The 12,457-nt window shown below is 38.3% G+C and overlaps 1 long non-coding RNA gene across 2 annotated transcripts in view; it reads left to right on the top strand.

The window, feature by feature from the left end:
- LOC116995711 overlaps positions 1 to 12,457 on the top strand; it is a 61,348-nt gene that overhangs the window by 19,199 nt on the left and 29,692 nt on the right. For both annotated transcript variants that reach the window (XR_004417770.1, XR_004417769.1), the window contains 2 exons: positions 3,513 to 3,707; positions 4,381 to 4,586. This is a non-coding gene — a long non-coding RNA (uncharacterized LOC116995711). The remainder of the gene's footprint in view (positions 1 to 3,512; positions 3,708 to 4,380; positions 4,587 to 12,457) is intronic.

Here is a 12,457-nt window from a genome sequence, read left to right as displayed (position 1 = left end):
TATATAGTTTAATTTCATCAAACTTTATATTTCATACTTAAAAAAAAGTGCATTATCTATTTTTATTCATAAAAAATGCACTCAAGCAAAAGAAAAAACCTTTTGCTGCTTCTGATGTCCTGCTGTTACTCCCCAGTGTTAATGTCTGACTTAAAGATTAATTAAAATAAATATCAAGTGCTACTGAAATAATTAATAAATTATACAATTTAAATTCGATTGTAAGTGGAAGAATGTCTTTCACTTTCCTTTAAAAAATCAGCATGGTTCCAGCAAGGAAGGAAGCATTTTAATTACAATGCCTCCATGGGACTTTACAATTCATGGATGAGAGTTGATCAGAAGATGCAAAGGAGGCAAAGAAAGTATTTTAATGTTTGATACTTCAGTGCTTCTAATCCCAAAGGTTGCTATTAACATACATAAGAAAATCTTTTGTGCCTCTCCAGCAGTTTGATATTTCCTGAACTTTCCTCTTTAGAAGAGTTAGAGATGTTTAGGATTGGATGCTTGTTCCATACAATTTTTGGCATTACAGTAACAACGGAGTCTCTCCTAACTTATCATGTGAAATCAGAATTAGCTTCTTTAGTATTTTACAAAATATCCAATAGTTGCATAGACTTTTTTTTTTTTTATCATGTGCCATGATCAGCATTTATACACATTTTCCTGGGACAGAATGATGAGAGCACAAGACTGAAGCAGCAGATATAATGTGTCTGAGGCACAGCCCAAATGTCTGGTATAGTTTATAAAATAATTTGAAGATGTTAATGCATGTTTGGATGTATTTGTTAATTTGGAAGGTGACAGCCCCTGTTAATAGAACTGTGGCAGGGGGAAGAAGAATAGACAGCTATCTTCTACAGGGCTGGCTGTCAATTAGCTACTGGTACAAATGATAAAATCATCTTAGAGATACAATTCCAAAACCAGCTGTGTAGGGTCAGATTGAACAGATGCTGAAGAGGGGGAACTACAATTCAGATCTCTAGGAAGCTGTATGGGAGAAAAACTCTCTGAAGTGGAGGTCTTTGCTGTTTCCATCCAATCTTAAATCCCTCTTTGATGGCATGGCAGCTTCACAGCCCCCATTAAAATGTTTTCACTTGGTGTTTTTGATTTGGGGTTATTTTTCCGTTTTTCCCCTTTCTCATCTTATTATTTGAAACTGTGAGGGAGGCACTTAAAAACCCAAAGAGGCAAATGGTGAACCAAAAACATGAACAAAAATGGATATCATGGGAAAGATTTATAAGCACTGAAGACAGGATTTTGTAACTGCAGATTTGGGACCAGTAGAAGCAGTGCTGTCTCTTTTGCCTGAAGCAGAAAGTTTCAGACTTTCACCTCCAGGAGCAGCTGGAAGTCTGAGATGTGACCCAGTGTCCTGTCCAGTCTGGGTTCCAAACTCCTAGAGTTAACCCAGTTCCATCTGAGAGGATTTATTCCAGGATTGTTGCCCGTGTGGTGCCATAGAAAGCTTTTCTTGGGAGATGTTTCCTTGTCAGTGTGAACTGAGCAGGGAAATTCATCTCTGCCTAGGACTCCCAGGCCATTTGATTAAATCTTGTGCTGTCCCATTCCCTGTAGTATAATTTAATGCTGCAGAGCAGTAGGAGACAACAGAAAATAGTTGTGTTTGTGATGCAGGCATTTAATAAATTATCTCAGCCAATCTGAACAATTACCTAAGTGCAGTGAGGAAGGTGTTTTTTAATTGTGATGGTCATTAGTCACTTACTGGCTGGAATCCTGGACTCTTGTAGCTTTTGTTCTGCTCTGTTTTGTTTAATTTCAGATTTATAAGTACTCAGTTTATTTTCTGTACATGTTTTAATCATGTCTATTTCATTACAAGCACTAGCTTTTCATTTGAGGTGCAAAGCTCTTTTTTGAGGCAGGAAAAATTGTCTCTCATAAGTATATGATAACATCTTGATTGTAGTTTGGAAAATCAATCAGAAATGTATCTGACAGAAAGGTCTGTGACGATAAAGAGGCTGTTCAATGTGGATATAACATTCAGGCTTAGGAAGAATTCTTGGGAAAGGTTTTTTTTGTTGATTTGTTTTGCTTATTTCTAATTTGGATTAACAACTTTTTTCTTTTTTTTTTTTTTTTTTCCTGGGGGAAGAAATGGAGAGCCCAACAAAAAGAATAGCTGTTTAATTTGATAATGCTGATTACCATTGGGTTTTGACCTAAAGGCTCATTAACCTTTGTCCCAAAAAGCTTGTCTAAATAATTCAGCGTTTATATTGGGAGTGGGAGGGCAGAGGATGTGGATTTTTGAGCTCTTTGGGAACATCCCTGGCTCTGCATTTAGAACAGACTTGACCTTTCTCAGGCTCAGGTCCTGGGCTCTGTGCTCACCAGACTTTCTCAATGACTTTTTGTTCTTAAGGAGGGGGGAAGTCCATGCTTGTCTGGCTTGAGAATGTTTTAATGCAGGTTTTAGTTTGCAAAATTGTTACCTTTAGAATGCAGGATGTTTGAGGTGAAAGTCATGGACAGAGAATATTCTGCTCCATGGTGAATTTTGTTGAGTATGTGCTGTTTCTTGCTTTGCATGGGGAAGACAGATGGTGTTGGTGCTTGTGAGATTTATTGGAAATTATTTAAATATATTTCATTGCACTCTTGCACTGTGAAAAAGAATAGCAAGATCAAATGAGGGGAAATACTTCTGGCAATTTCTAGTACTGTACACATGTCTTTGCAGCTGTAGCAGCAGGGCTGACTGCTTTTATTGCATTTCCTGAAGAGTGGACATATCCACAGTGACTTCCATTAGTTAAATCTGCATAGGTGTGATAGATATGTAGAATATATAAATTATGGCATTTAATACTTAACCTTTTATACTCTGTATTAGAAACCATTTATGTTCTTTACATTGAGTTAACTAGTTAATTAGGGTTAGTTAGGGTGTTTGTGCATATTAATTTCTCTGATGAAAACTTACAAGGAATTTTGAGAAGCTGAGATCAATCCAAGTTTGGAAAAGGAAGTTTGTGTCAGGAACAAATACCAACTTTATTTAATTCCTCTGAATACTGAGTCAAGTATTGACAAAAGTCAGGAATCCGTTATGCAAGGGAGAGATTCTGTTCTAGAGTCTGATTTCATTTCTTTGGACAGTTTTTAGGGAAGTTTAAGAACAATGAAAGTATCAAAAGCATAAATTCTTACTTCATCTATATAAATTTCATATAAATGATTACAATATCTCTATGGAAGAAAATGAGAGAGCATGAAATAGATCACCTGAGGAAATAAATGAGGGGAAATTAGCCATCATTGCTTTAAATGTTGGAAAATTAGAACTTCAAAACAAGTTGCAAGAAGTTTTTCTAAGAAATAAAAATATTAAAAAACAAAATATTTTTAAAATATAGATGATACAAGTTGTTTCAAGATTTTATAGACTAGGTCTTGTGAGCATCTGCTGTGATGTTTATTGGATGTATTACTCTAAATTTTAAATTCCTTCTGACCACTTGCAGTTGCAAGAAGTGCTGAATCAAGCCCTGACAAGTGAGCATCAATCAAACTAAAGCACAGCTGAGAATGAGGGAAATTACCAATCCACCTGAATAGCCTGAACTTCAAGAGGGAAAGATCTGTTCTCTGCCTAAATCAGAAAGGGTCCACTGTATATTCCACTCTAAAGCTGACCCAACACTTTCCAAAAATATCAGGTGAGTACATTTTTTAAGTGCTTCATTTTGTGGTAATTTCTAGACTGAAATACTCTTAAGGCCTTTATGTAAATGCTGCACCCTGGAATATTTCAAGTGGCAGAAAAACTCCTGTGCAGGTGTTAGCTGGGAGCTTGCCCTTGCCTGAGTTCTGCTTTATGTTCTTCTGTGCTGCGGGTAGAGATTGGATCCTCTCTGTGCTCAATGAACACAAGCCCGTGTTTACATTTGCATGCCAGGGTTCCAGTCCCTTAACTGTCTGTTTCTTTCACTTGACTGAAGGAAGTCTAGACAACCAGATCAGAGCAGGATGGAGTTGTCTGAAGCTGGCCCACTAGAGCTCTTTTTTAAAATGCCTAACTCGAGATACCTAACAGCAAGGTCTCCAAAATAGCTCCAAAACATTTTGTTTTAAATGTTTCCTTGGAATGGTTTACCATGCTTGTCACAGGATTCATTCAGATTAGTGGGTAAAGGAAGCACAGCAGAAATCGGAACAAACTACTTTCCTTGACTAAACCTCCAAGTTTTGTGTTCACTTTAAGAATGCTCATCAGGCTTTTTTGCTTGTTTGGTTTGTTTTTGTTTTTTAAATCTGTTCAGAGTTAAAGCTGTGAAATTTTCACATAAAATAGGAGTACTGTCCTTACCCCTGGTATTTTTTCCCAAGCAGAGGATCCAAGCAGACAACCCCAGTGTTGTGACTGTGACTGGTTCACTAAATAAGCAGAGAGCAGCTGTTGGCAGTGTGAGGCTGTGGGAGCTTCCAGCAAGAAACACCAAGCTCAGATGAGGCTGCTCAGATGGGATGGGACTGGGCTGAACTCTCTGAACTGAAGGATGCTCAAGAGCAGCTCTCAGGAATGGCTCTGAGGAAAGGTGAAAACTGAGGAAAATTCCTCTTCTGTCTGGATGTTCCTGGCTGGTGTTTATCCCATAGTTGGTTTTCAGTGTAGGATTGGCTTGGAGCATTTGTGCAGCCTGTAAATAGTGTTGCTTCCATCACAGAAGAAAGGGGCATTACAGAAGAAAGTAAACAGATTTAATTTTTTCAGTGTTTTTTATTTTTAAAATACTTTTTAAAGTATTTTAAAATACTTTTTAGAAGTATTTTAAAATACTTTTTAGAAGTATTTGTGTTTTTAAAATACAACAGATTGTACTTTTAGCAGATGTAAAAGTACAAAGCTGGGGTATTGGAAGGCCAAGCAACCCTAACTCCTTATGTAATCCTAGGGGCCCAGAGAAGCTGTCTTTAATTGCAACCCTAATTCTTACTAATGATGCTTTGAAATCCATAGCTGAAAGAGAATTCTAACAATGTAAATTAATTATTATTTTGATTTGGGATAAGGCAGTTCAGAGAAGATGGGCACCACTCAAATACTTCACTGAGAAGGTAACTTTTGTAGATGTGTGTTTACAAAATCCATTTGGTTGACACATGCACATGGAGAAAAGAACATCTACAAAAATTGTGTGAGACAATTGATTCACCACTAGTCCAAACAATGGATTTCAATATCTTCTGGACATCCAGAATTCCTTGTGATAAATTCTGAGTACAGAATGATGTGTTTTTAAACACAGAATTCAATCTTAAGTGGGGGCACATCAACTGGTACTGAAAAAGAAATCACCATATGTGTTAAGGGGAGTTTGGGCTTAGTTTTATCTTTTTGGCATTGGACTTGGATGAAATGGAGTAAATTTTAGTAGGGTAAATATTTACAGGAAGTTAAAATTTATGTTGTAATGTAGATCTCTTTCAGAAATGAAATTGTGGTTTGCCTGCATATTCTGTGTACTGGCAACCCATAAACAGAGTAAAAATTGGTGGCCTGGTAATTTTTTCTGACAAATAAACAATAAAACATATCTTTAATTTTAGTTTTCAAATAAACATAATTACTTACTTGTAAATAATCCACAAATGAAAACTATAAAAGAGAGAGCAATTCCTATTCACAAAAATTGAAAAGAAAAATTTATTTAATGATCAGGAGGAAGCCACATTATCAGACAAAAACTGTTCATTCTGCTATTCAGTTTGCATTCAGTCTAGACTGTGAGAGCACTTATTTTATTTTGGAAAGCTAATTTCCACTGAATGGTGAGGACCAACATAAAATGGTGACAAATAGGATCTAAAGAATGATGGAAAGGGAATAAGCACAGCTGATCAAAAACACTAATGGGAGAAGGAGCTTGTAGATGGCCTAAAAACTAGAAAAGCACTCTTCACTTGAAATATTCATGCTTATTTGTTAACAGGGTGTAGCTAACTGGTTATTATTCTGTGGTGTTCAGAATTGCTTGCATCTCCTGCTTTCCATTACCACTATGCAGTGTCTGAGTCAGGATTGCAGAACTGATTTCATGACAGCTGGAAAAGGATGAACCCTCTCTGCAAACAGCCCCTGAGTTATGGGTGTGAAATTTGTTTGCAGATCTCTGTGCGATGTGAGCTCCTCATACCTCCTTACTAATATTTTATGGTTTTGGATATGTGAATCTCCTTTCAGCAGAAGCTGTGCATGCTGCATGTTGTGGGGAGTAGCAGCAAAAAACCAGACAGGTTTTCTTTCTCACTACCCCAGTGATACAGAAGATTTCCTTACATTTGGGCTTCTTTCAACATGCAGAATTTTTAAAATTTGTTTTGTGTTGTTGGGGGTTTTTTTCCCACTTTCCTAATTCAAATTTTTGCTGACCATCAAACCAGCAATTTTTTGTGCACTGGACATAGTATGTCTGTGTCTAGAGAATAAAGTCAAATGTTTTTCATCCACTTCCTGCAGAATCATACAGCAGCAAATCTTATAACTTTGCTTCTATTCAATAATGATTGGAAACACAGCAGGCTCCATTCAATATCTAAGTCATGTCAAATGGATCAGTGTTGTAAAAAAATGGACTCTTGGACAAACTTGTTAACGGTGAAGCTGTCTGCAGCATCTTTTTCTTAAAGCAAACTGATCAGAGCTCAGGTATCACATTCCCTTTAGTTTGGTGGGGATTTTTAGTTTGTGTTAAAGAATGTCAGAATAATTGTTTTGAGTTGGATAACTTCTGTGCAGTTCTAAGTTTTCCACTCTGCAAGAAGCGTTGTGGACTGTATTCCCAAGATGTGTGAGACAGCCCCATAGATACAAGTTTGCACCATTGCATCCTTGAATTCAGCAGTTCTGCCTGTGGCAATGATGGATTTGGACCTTTGTTTGTTTGTTTTTTAAAAAATAGAAGTTAATTATAGTCTCTTACCATGTTACAAGGAACTGGGCACACTATGATCTATTGTTTTGGAGAAACTTTCCATCCCTGCAGCAGCTTCACAGCTTCCATTTGGGCATGGCTGAAGTTCACAATCTCTCAAAGCTGGCACAGCAATGCTTTAATGAAATGAGGGCATCTTCTGGGACTCTAAATTAAGCTGAGACTTTTATTCTTTTATTATGTCACTATCCTCAGCAATTTTGATATTAATTTCCCAAATTATTTTTTTTGTTTACGTTGTTCTGCTACATAAGATGGCAGCATCTGATAGCCTCTGCATTGTGGGTAGAAGTGTGTAATTTGACAGCACAAGTGAGAAACCAAACCAATCTGACTCAGCAATCTGCTAGAGATGATATTTCTTGTGTCCATATGGTCCTCCAGGAGGAAAACTAGTGGCTTTAAACCAAAGCTTTGGTGCAACAACCTTGATGCTATGGCTGCTGATCTGTAGCTCAGGCCCAGACTAGTGTCAGATACTCTGCATAAACAAGCCTGGTTTTGATTGTGTGGTTATTTGTGTTTAGCTAGTGTATTATATGAGACGGGTAAGGATTTCCCTGGGCTACTTGCCCTATTCCCAGCCCTGTAGTGTAAGCCACAGATAAGAGAGAGAGACCTATTGCTTTTCACTGTCCATAGTTGTCCCCCTACATCAGCATATTGCCATAGTTTGGCTGCCAGGATTGCAAGACAAGAGAAAACTAATGGAAAACTTCATCCTGAACAGAAAAAAGGGATTGTAAAACCATAAATGCATGCAAAATTATCACTATGTCTATAATCCTCTGTGATTGCTGTGAAAACAAACTATATCTCATCTGCTTTCTAATACTTGAAGACTGTAGCTGGTGAGCTGCAATCTGCCACCAGAAAAATAGATACCACTGTGCTTTGAAGTTTTTTTTAAACATATTTGCACCATCTTTGAGACCAGTAAATCAGTTGGAATGTGGGCTATGAGTAGTAGGTTTTCTATTTTGGGTATGGGATTTGTCCTATGGCCTGACAAGTCGTGCAGGAGCAGCACAAACATTTCTGGACAGCATCAGATTCTGGAAGCTGTCCATGTGTGATCCTTAACGCTTTGTGGTTAATAGATGAGTGCTGGAAGCCCTGCCAAGGGCAGTGACTCCTGGAGGTCTTGGAGCTGCATCTCCAGTGCTCCCTGGGCTGATTGCCATCCAAAACATGGTGGCCAGCTCTGTGTTCTAGCTCCAGTGTGTGCAGGGGCCATAGAGGGGCACACAGTCACAAGCACTGTGTGCAAATTTGGGTACTGCCAGCAGCAGAGGGTCAGGGACACCTGAGCTGTGTGTGATGGATCTTCTGGGACACCAGATCCTGCCTCCTGTGTCACCCCTCCTGCTCCTTTGCAGCCACAGGCACAACCAGCCGTCAAGAAAATTAACGAATGTGCCTCCAAAGTTTATCCCCCCTGCCTTTTTCTTTGTGTTTTCCAGTCTGTCTGCATAAGCTCTGGCACAGAAGTTCCCTGTCAGCTTTCCAACATAGCAGAGGTTTGTGTTTGTTGGTGATCAATGGCAGCAATCACTATTTAGCTAAAAAGGTTTGAAAACCTGGTCCCCTGCAGATGCAGGCTGCCTCTCACCTCTAGCTAGCTAAGCCGTGGAAACACACCATGCAGCAACATACCTGCAGGTCCTGGCTTAGTGTCCTGTGCCCAAGAGCCAGAGATCCTGGAAGTGCATCCCATTCCAAAGTGCTCCACTCTTTTGTAAGTGCAGGTGCAGAAAAACAGTGCTGCTTTAGTAGCAGGAAATTTGCCGGAGAGGCTTCATGCTCCAAGACTTGCTCCACTGCCACACTCCATCCAGGGGGCACATACTTGGATGCTATATGTAGAAAATATGCCTCTCTTCATTGCCTCTTTCACCTTTTTAGTTTGTTGAAACCTGTGGAAGTCTTTTAGAAGTCACTTGGATCAAAAACTCTGCTTCTGTTGGCTTCCATCTGCTTCTATGGCACAGTTTATTCAGGGACAGAATATAAGCACAAACCCTTAAGGCAGAAGGAACAAAACAAGAAGGTATTTGGCAGGGCTGCTGTGGGCTCTTCTGTCTGTAGTAAATACTGAGTGAAAGTCATCAAGTATTTCTGCTGTCCTAAACCAAGAGTCAGAACGGTTGGCTCTCTGCATCTTTATGAAGGAAGGCACCCATAGAAGTAAGTACACTGAAGAGCAACCCTTTTATAAAATACAGAGGGGAAAAGAAAAAGGTGGGGAGAGCAATGAAAACAAAAAAAATCGATCATTTTTAGGACTTTTATATTTTATTTTTTTAATAGTCTGTCTTTGGCAGCCAAGAAGCAGTTGTATACGGGAACTGGAGCTATTTTCTTAAAAATAAATTTGTCTGCAGTGGGAAAACTGATCTGAGAGACTTCTTGGAAAATTGGCTTTGCTGCTCTACCATGGGTGAGTAGGGCTTGCTCTTCAGGAGCTCAAAGGTTAGTGATCTTTATTAGGACTAATCCCAGATTTTTTAAAGACCTAGTAAAACAACTCTCCTCAGAAGAAGTTAGGCCTGCAACATTTCCCTAACTTGTTAGACAGAAAATCAATCTGGGTATGGAAGGGGCAAAGAAAGATAGGACAATAAAATATGAAAAGAGAGTAAGAAAAGGAAAGAGAGTTGAAGTAATAATAAATACTCAAGATATGTTGTGAACTGTGAGCAAACATAAACCTTTTAAGCTTTTTAATATCTGTGTTTTTAAAAAAATTATATGTTAAGTCTGGTGTTTTGTTTGAACATTTTACTTGGAGTCCTTTCTGGGCTTTTTTAATGCATTAAAGGTTTTCCAAGCTAGAAATTTATAAGTTTGTCTTCCCAATAGCAAGAAGTTTAGCAAGGTGTGGGAGTAGACTAGGGTATCTCAGGACTAAAATGTGCTCTCCAGAAATTTGAAGCCAAGATAAATGCTGATGTTTCTGCAGGCAAATGATCTTTTGTTCCTGTGCAGTCTCTGTAAACACAGTAAGATTGCTCCCATGCAAATGCTGGTAGATATTTGTCAAGCTGGCGGATTTCTTTCTGACTTTAAGATAGAAGAAAGTGAAAGTTGGGGACAAGTTGTTTGCTATATTTTTCTCCCAAAACCCAGACCTGAAGACTCATTCTAGAAAGCTGAAACACTTAAAAGGTTGTGTCTGTGTGTAGATGAGTCTATATCTACTTGTACTTTAGTTCCAGGTGTTGAACTTTCCCTCCTGGAAATAATTGAGTTTTTGATGGCTAGAGCCTTTATTGTTGAATAGGATGTTCTAGAAAAGCCAAATTTTTATTCCAAGCTTACAGTTGGCTTTCTTTTTTGTAATGAATTAAAAAATGTTTGTAACTATCTGTAAGCAAGACATATTGAAATTATCTAGTGGTTTGTAAGGAGTGATGAGAAAGCACAACAGATGTAGAAAGGCACCCTAGATGAAAAAAGAGTGTTGAGAATGAAACATTTGCTTATGTTTTTTCCAAGTTTACACCCAGTTGCGCCTCTGTCACAGTGAATTGCAACTCCTGGTTATTTTCTTCCTACTTGCAGCTATTCTGGGCTAGGCTATGCCTGCACTGACTATTACAGGTTATTATTATATTATTATATTATTATTATATTAACAAGATTAGTATTATATTAGGAAGGGTATTACAGCCTTCAGATCTCTACTGTGCATCTTTAGCACCTGAAATTAAAAATAAATTGAAGTCCTGAAATGAAGTTTTAGTTGTGTTCAAGTTGGGCCAAAAATAATAATGCTGTTGAAGAGAATGGTTGGAAATGCAGAGTGCTGGAGTAGCTCCTGACTTTCCAAATGTTAAAGTTTTATTGCTTGGTACTGACAGGCCAGCTATAAATAGTAGTAATAACAGTAATTTTATTTATTGGGCACCCTTCTGTCATTAATATCCTGTTAGATGGCTCACAAAAGGTGTAATCTGCTGTTAATGTCCTGCTAGGAGCCTCATAAAATACAAAGGCAGTTTAATGCTTAATGGTTTATGCTTTTACTTTCATGTTGATGCAGATTACAGTAAAAGGCCAATTTTGCATCTTCATTGAAATTAATGGAGTTTCAACAACTTATTTTGGATCTGAAACAGGTCCAAAATATGTTAATACTTGTTCTTTAGATTCAGTCAGCCGATGCTTGAACACTTGTGGTTGATTTGCAAGGTACTCCAACTGGATTAATTAAAAGAAAAAAATACTGTATCCCCGTCTAAATTCTGCTTCCTGCAAACCCCACTTGTTATAAAATGTCATGTTCTGGAGGCTCCTTTTCCCCATCTTCTGACTAAATTGCCGTTTCTAGTGCTCATTCTATTCATCTTTTATGTTGCTCATTAAAAATGTTACGTTTTATGCCCCGTATTGTTCACAGTCTACAAGGTTTTTATCGCTTAGATAAAAGCAATCTACTTGATGCACAGCTGGTCTCCAGAGTGATCTGATTGCTTTTGTGATGGGCTCAGACACCTGACAGTGCTGTGCAGAGCTCTTCTATGCTGTTGGCAAATAACTAAATTAAATTACTTGCAGATGAACTTGGTTTATAACAACATATTTGAAGGCGATGTTTAGATTTATGGACAGTCTGTCGTGCTTTCTAAAATGCTGTGGTTTTTGAGTGGCTTCACTGATTTCTTGAGGAATGAGGTAAAACTCAGACTGAGCATGATTTCCTTTATCTCCCTCCTCTGTTGGAGTGGCAACAGGGGGAAAAGCAGCTTGGTCCTGGAGAGGAAATAGATGTTTTTCCTTTAGTGTGGACTTGGATGCCTAATTACTTACAAGTCTAAAAGTTTGTGTGAGGCCTCTGCACTGGCCCACATAGTTGTGTAAACCCTGTTGTGAGCTCCTTGCCCTTCTCCACAGCTCTGAGACCCTGGGCATTCTGATCCCAGCTCAGGATTTTTTGGGTAGCAGGGTACCTCACTGTTAGGCACTGGAGCATGATGCCTAAATTTTCCTTGCTGATTCAGTCCTAAAATGAGACTGTGGCATCCAGCTTCTCTCCATCGTGATGATATTTTTACCTTACATAATCTGCTTGTTCTGACAGAAACAGAAACCTTTTACTGCCAAAAGTTATTAATTTTGCTCCACCCCCCCACATATTCATAAAGAGTTAACTCATAATTAAGTGAACAGGAGGTTTTTAAACAAAACTTTGGTATTGTTTAGTGCACGTGCTGAGACCAGCTTTTCTTACTTAACAGCTTTTCTTCCTTTTATTGAATATTGGGCTTTTTTCTATGATTTTTTAAAGCTGTCAACCAGCTTCCAGATGGTGTCATACATAGGTGGTAACAGTCAATGGGTACCAAATACATTTAAATCCACACTTCTCTGGGAATATATTACAGTAATTTCACTATTATAAGCCGCACCATTTTGACTAAAGTTTTGCTCCATACCCGGAAGTGAGGCTTGTATTCCGGAGCGGCTAATAT

Source organism: Catharus ustulatus, chromosome 4 (genome assembly GCF_009819885.2).
Source record: "Catharus ustulatus isolate bCatUst1 chromosome 4, bCatUst1.pri.v2, whole genome shotgun sequence".
Classification (NCBI taxonomy): Eukaryota; Metazoa; Chordata; class Aves; order Passeriformes; family Turdidae; genus Catharus; species Catharus ustulatus.
This window is presented reverse-complemented; position numbering and strand designations above follow the sequence as displayed.